General features: G+C 45.1%; 1 long non-coding RNA gene across 1 annotated transcript; it reads left to right on the top strand.

Annotated features, from left to right (window-relative positions):
• The first annotated feature begins 619 nt into the window (after positions 1 to 619).
• LOC141051705 (uncharacterized) lies at positions 620 to 1,640 on the top strand. Its single transcript, XR_012220680.1, has 3 exons — positions 620 to 738; positions 836 to 931; positions 1,449 to 1,640. It is a non-coding gene; the product is annotated as an uncharacterized lncRNA (long non-coding RNA).
• Positions 1,641 to 7,222: the final 5,582 nt, after the last annotated feature.

Raw genomic sequence — 7,222 nt, 5'->3', positions numbered from 1 at the left:
GACGTGCGTACGCACATGCGTTCTATACACATGCGTTTTTTTTAATGAGTTGGTCCAAGAAGTGATTTAACCACCTGATAATTGAGAGCTCTATAAAAGGAAGTGTGGACACAGCAAGGCCATAAGTCTTTGGACGATACCACAACACTGTCTATGTAAGGCTAGGTTCACATTGCGTTGGGGCATCCGTTTAATGGATCCGTTAAACGGATGCGCTAACGCTGATGTCATTTTTGACATCTTTTGTGCCCTAGCGCATTTCGCTACCATTCGTTAGCCATACAGGTCTATGCACAGTGAACACGTCTGTTCACTGTGCGCTAGACCCGACGCACCCCAAAACGCTGCAGACCGCGTTCGAGGGTGCGTCATAAAGTAACGCATCATCGCTAACACATGCCGATATTGGCATGCGTTAGGATGCGTTACTATTATTGCGGCCAACGGGAGCCTTAACACATCCGTTACATAGCGTTAGTGCCGCTATGGAACAGATGTGTTCAACGCATAGCCCCTAACGCAATGTGAACCACCCCTAAGTATAGAACCTTAGAAAATGTCTGTCTCACTGCTGTTTGTACTTTTTATTACATTTCTTTTTGGTTACTTTTAGACATGTCGACTGTCCTGATACAGTGGGTGTCTCCTGGTGCAGTGGTTTTCTCGTGGTAGTCTCCTGTTGCTGCTGTCTGTCCCTGGCCTGTGCAGACTGCTGTGGTGTTCACTACTGCCTGTAATGTAAGTATTGTTGTCCTTTTTTTTTTTTTGGGGGGGGGGGGTCTACATTGTTTTTGGCTCTTTACAAGTTTAATTTTTTTTCTGTTTTTTTCTGTAGTGTATCACTTGACTGCTGCCTGCTCTTGAAAATGTCCTCAAGTGAAGAACAGACCTTCCCAGGGTGGACCCGACAAAGATTATGCTATATTGATTGGTATGTACTGACTGGCAATACTTCACGTGTTAAATCATTTAACTTCTTTACGGCTGTGTACCCACGTAAGCGTTTTTACTGGCAAAAACGCTTAAAAAACGCTTACATGAAGCATTCCATTCATTTTAATGAATTCCGCACTTTTTGTGCACATTGATGCACTTTATTCCACGAAAAAACGCATCGTGGTAAAAAACGCAGCATGTTCATACATTTCTAACTATATTCTATGAGCAGGAGGATGCTCCTGTAAAAAAAAAAAAACGCTTAAAAAAGCGCAAGAAAATGCGCGTTTTTCCTGGGAAGGAGTCCGTTTTTTTCTGCATACGTGGGTACATAGCCTACAGGTACCTGGCAGTGATGAAGAGCAGGAGCAGTCGAGTGGAGCTGATTCTTCCCAGGGTCGTCGGGCACATGTGTCTCAGGAGGGAAGACGGGGTGTAAGAATTCCTTTCATCAGAGTTGTAATACAATTTTTTTTCAGTTTTACTCAAAATTCTTTCTATTTTATCTATAGGTTTCACAATGGGAAGAAACCACACTGAATATAGACAACGTACAACTCATCCACCTTGTGCAAAAGCGAGTACCGTTGTGGGACACCCGTGACCGTCAGCACTCCGACAACGTGGTGATTCGATGGCTCTTGGAAGAAGTGGCAACATCGCTGCTGCCTGGTTGGGACCGTGCCTCGCCGTGTGCCAGAACAGATTTTGGTAAGTATTGCAATGTGGTCTGAAACAGCACTGAACCTGTAAATCAATGTGTATTGTTTTATAATATTTTTTTTTTTCCCCTTTCACAGTGAAGTGAATCAAAATCTGGTGGCTTTCGATGAAGGACCGCTTCAACAAGGACATGAGAGAGGAGGTTCGGGTTCAAAGTGGTTCTGCTGCAAGGTTTTGCAAATACAAGTATCACTAGGACCTTGCCTTTCTGAGGCCTGCGCTTGCGCAGCGAACGTAAGTATATAATTTTTTTTATTCTTTTAACTAATGTTTATTTTTTTTCCACACACAGAACCAGTGTCACGTGGACCCGTCCTGTGTGACACGGCTCGCAGGCCGGTAACTAAAACAACAGGACGCGGCACGTGATACTGTCCTGTGTGACACGGCTCGCAGGCCGGTAACTAAAACAACAAGACAAGGGGTAGGGAAAACAGTTACAACGGTGGGCCCTGCGATAGGGAAAGGGGACGTGGAGACCTCCTGCACTCCCCTGAGTCAGTGTCCCTACCGCTCCTAACGTTCCCTATGCCGGTTCCGCAGCGGGCGCCGATCACGAACCTGTCGCCCTAGCACACCCTACACCTATCCCTTGCTAGGGAGCTGGGTGGCGCAGGCACTGGCCCCACCGCTGTACTAATACACACTAAGGAGAAAACACAAACGGGGAAACACCACTTAGCTTTACTCTGTTGCACTTGCTCCTGGCAACAGAGTCCACCACCAGCATGCAGCTCTCCTCCTGAATCGCTGCCACCAAGCTCTGTCAGAGCTAAGGAAATCCCTATGACTCCTTTCACACCAGGCTCAGTCAGAGCTGCTCTCCAGCTCCTTCCTCCACCAAGGATGGATGAAATGAACACTATCACTAACACTGATTGCAACACCTGTGACTCTTTTATAGCACAGCAGCAATCACACCTGCATTATAATCATGTGCACTTAACTAACGAAACTAGAGTGCAATGACGCTCACCACCACCGGGGGAAAAACTTAGAACGACACACAGTGCAATAATCCTAATGGCCACCGGGGGCAAAAACACCTTAAGCACAGCTTAGGGAAAAAAAAAGGTTACCTGTGCATTAGATCAGTCCTGATCCAGCATGGATCATGACAATCAGGAGCAGCACAACATAACCTGGATTTTTTCACTAATGTTTTTCTTTTTTCCACAAAGAACCTGGTGCAGCACCACACAACCCGGATCATCCTCGATTGAAGCGGCCCCTCATCTACCAGCCACTGAACAGACACAGTCCCATTCATCCACCAGCGATGGAGCAACCTTGCCGGCTTCACAGGCTGGGGTAGAAGCAGCCGGTCCATTAGGTTTTCCCCTCTCCCAGCCCTCTGCCTCTGCTTTTGCAGGGTCTTCTCGTCAACGACAGAGTGCCTGGGAGAGGTCAGACGTGCATGAATTTGTGCAATTAAGCTCGGTCTTCCAGGATGGGGTTAGGTTGATTGCTGACAGAGTGAAGAGTGGATTCAAGAAAATCAACAATCGCCTTGACCACCTGGAAGCCGACCTTGAGAGACCGGCGCAACATTTTTTTCCTGCAATTGAGCGAAGCGTGTCAGAAAACCTTACGCCTCAGCTCCAGTTGACCGTCATGCAGGCCTGCCAGGTTGCTTACAGCCACTCATTACAGCAGCAGCAGTCCCAGCAGCAGTCACCATCCTACAATCAACAGGCCGGAGGATACTACCAGCAGCCAATCTTCTATCCAGCTCCCACAGCACAAAACTATTCGCCACCACAACCGCCTCCAGTTCCCTGAGCGACCACGCTGCCAAGTGTATCAACCCTGCAGCTGGCAGCATCCACCATGCTCCAGAGTCCAGCACCCATGCAGCCATCAGTATCCACAAAGCGTCCCAGTCCAGCACCCCGGCCCAGTCCAGCACCCCTGCCCATTCCAGCACCCCTGCAGTCAGCAGTATCCACAATGCAGCCCAGTCCAGCACCATGCCAGATGACTGCTACAGAGCCCAGCGCTCCCACTCGGCCAGGAAAAGCGAGGTCCAAAAAAAAAAAACTTGCATCAGGACCAAAACCAGGAGCCAAAAAAATCTGCCCACCTTGAAACCACTACCTCCACCCTCACCTACCAATTTGTCACTACCTTCCCTTGTGTCTCTGTCTGTTCCTTCCAGTTTGTCTATCGATTCCCATTATTCCACTTTGTCATCTATCCCCAATGTCTCCAGTGCCATCCCTGATTCAATCCTTCAATTTGTTGCCCCTTCCCCTGTAGACCCTTCCCCTGTAACCCCTTCCTCATCAATTACCACCCAATCCTCACAGCTCCACACCCCCAAGGTCCTCCCCATTTCACCCTTACGTAAACCCGACAAAACAAATCACCCCAACCTTAACCTTGTTTTTTTTTTTTATAAAAGTGTATAAAATTAAAGTTGTTTAAAGTGTTGAAAATAAAATTTGTATTTTGTTAGCACTATATCTTGTGGGTTTTTTTTCTTTATGCCCGCCGCCGACACAAACACACTTTACTTTTGAGGTAAGGTACGACACAAACACGCTTTATTTTTGAGGGAAGGTAGTTTATATTTAAGTCAGCAAACATTAGGGGTACATTATATTACATGTACATGTAACATCACAGGTACATTTAAACATAACAGGTATGTAATCTTTAAAGTTACAGGTATGTTTTAAACATAACAGGTACAAACTTAGCGGCTTAAATCATTTTGTCTTGCCATGCCACACGTCCATTATCTGAAACATAGTAAGCGGCAAACTTATCCCTCATCTGGGCAACTTCCACTGTGGTTCTCAGAGGCTGAAATTGGTAATCATGCAATGTAACGGGTTCTTCAGGTTGTATGCTTGGTTGCTCTTTTACCTTGATGTAGTTGTGCAGAACTACACATGCTTTCACAACCTCATCAATAGTGTCAATTTTTAGATTAATGGATGTGCACAAAATGCGCCATTTCGATACCAGCAATCTAAATGCACACTCCACGGTTCTTCGTGCCCTTGTCAGTCTGTAGTTGAAAATTTTTTGTGTGTGATTTAAGTTTGGACTTGAGTATGGTTTAATGAGGTTGGCACACATTTGGAAAGCCTCATCACCAACAACAATAAAAGGCATTGGAGGTCCATCAGTGTTGGCCAGACGTCATGGCAGCGGAAAATTAAAATCAGTTCCATACAGACGTTGGCCCATGTCTGAGTTTTTGAACGTCTGCGAGTCATTTTCTCGTTCAAATGATCCAATGTCCATGGCAACGAATCTACAATCGGCATCCGCAATAGCCATTAGAACAATAGAAAAATATTTTTTATAATTGAAGTATTCTGTTCCACTTCCAGATGGTTTCATAATCCTAATGTGTTTGCCGTCCACAGCCCCCACACAGTTAGAAAAATTGCAAATTGCAAAAATTGCAAATAAGTTCATCCAAGTCTGGTGACTTGGATGAACTTATCCTCCGCAGCAGAGGTGACTCTTGGTCTTCCTTTCCTGGGGCAGTCCTCATGTGAGCCAGTTTCTTTGTAGCACTTGATGGTTTTTGCTACTGCACTTGGGGAGACTTTCAAAGTTTTCCCAATTTTTCGGACTGACTGACGTTCATTTCTTAAAGTAATGATGGCCACTCGTTTTTCTTTACTTAGCTGCTTTTTTTCTTGCCATAATACAAATTCTAACAGTCTATTCAGTAGGACTATCAGCTGTGTATCCACCAAACTTCTGCACAACACACCTGATGGTCCCAACCCCATTTATAAGGTAAGAAATCCCACTTATTAAACCTGACAGGGCACACCTGTGAAGTGGAAACCATTTCCGGTGACTACCTCTTGAAGCTCATCAAGAGAATGCCAAGAGTGTGCAAAGCAGTAATCAAAGCAAAAGGTGGCTACTTTGAAAAACCTAGAATATAAGACATATTTTCAGTTGTTTCACACTTTTTTTGTGAATTATATAATTCCACATGTGTTAATTCATAGTTTTGATGCCTTCAGAGTGAATCTACAATTTTCATAGTCATGAAAATAAAGAAAACTCTTTGAATGAGGTGTGTCCAATCTTTTGCTCTGTACTGTAGCTTGACATACTGTATACTGTGTGTGTATATATATATATATATATATAACATATATTATGTGGTGTAGTAACCACTGAGTCCGCTAGGGGGCGCCGTGTGGATGTCCCAGGAGAAAGGATGAATGGCAGAATACGGAATGGCCGTTATGTATCCCCAAGTGGGTGGCTTTGGGATGGAGACTTATCTGTTGTTCAGCAAGGATATTGCTTCAAAGTATAAGGGAGAAGTCTCCAGGTAACTAGAGAGATGTGCGGACATGGATACCTACAAACCCACCCACCCAGGGGTGTGTTTAAGAGTGTCATAATAAAGCATATGTGTGGCTGTGTGTAATAGGACCTTTAGTGAGGTCATAGCCATGTGATCACCTGTGGGTGTGGTTATGGACCATATAAGGTACCTGAGGTCCGGTCACATGAGAGAGAGCGCATGGATCTGATTGGGCCATGTGGAAGGTCCCGGCAGGCCTATGTGGAGGAAGGTGTGCTACCTTCCTAAAGACCACGTGCTGAGGCTGCTGACCCGGTGAGGCCTGTGGATATTGGCTGTATGTGAGGACGGATAAGCCTCCTGTGTTTGCTGAGGCTCCAGGACTGAGCCTGAAATCATGGACACTTATGCGTGCTTTCGCCTGACCTAAAGGCTATTCCTTGTGTTATGTGCTGCTTTATGGGTTATGAAGCAATAAACCCTGTGAACTTTTAAAAGGAACGTGCCTCCTGATTGACTCCCGTGGCTCCTGAGCGAGTTGAATCCCTACAATATATATATTATGTATATATATATATATATATATATACACTGTGTGCAGAATTATTAGGCAAATGAGTATTTTGATCACATCATCCTTTTTATACATGTTGTCCTACTGCAAGCTGTATAGGCTTGATAGCCAACTGCCAATTATGTAAATCAGGTGATTTGCATCTCTGTAATGAGGAGGGGTGTGGTCTAATGACATCAACACCCTATATAAGGTGTGCTTAATTATTAGGCAACTTCCTTTCCTTTGGCAAAATGGGTCAGAAGAGAGATTTGACAGACTCTGAAAAGTCAAAAATTGTGAGATGTCTTGCAGACGGATGCAGCAGTCTTGAAATTGCCATACTTTTGAAGCCTGGGCCAAGAAATATCTTAAGACTGATTTTTCTAAGGTTTTATGGACTGATGAAATGAGAGTGACTCTTGATTGGCCAGATGGATGGGCCCGAGGCTGGATCAGTAAAGGGCAGAGAGCTCCACTCCGACTCAGACGCCAGCAAGGTGGAGGTGGGCTACTGGTATGGGCTGGTATCATCAAAGATGAACTTGTGGGACTTTTTCGGGTTGAGGATGGAGAGAAGCTCAACTCCCAGACCTACTGGCAGTTTCTGGAAGACACCTTCTTCAAGCAGTGGTACAGGAAGAAGTCGGTATCGTTCAAGAAAAACATGATTTTCATGCAGGACAATGCTCCATCACATGCATCCAAATACTCCACAG

Source organism: Dendrobates tinctorius, unplaced genomic scaffold, assembly GCF_039654945.1.
Source record: "Dendrobates tinctorius isolate UK_male_01 unplaced genomic scaffold, ASM3965494v1 ptg000158l, whole genome shotgun sequence".
Taxonomy (NCBI): domain Eukaryota; kingdom Metazoa; phylum Chordata; class Amphibia; order Anura; family Dendrobatidae; genus Dendrobates; species Dendrobates tinctorius.
The sequence above is the reverse complement of the archived record's forward strand: the minus strand, read 5'-3'. Positions and strand labels throughout refer to the sequence as shown.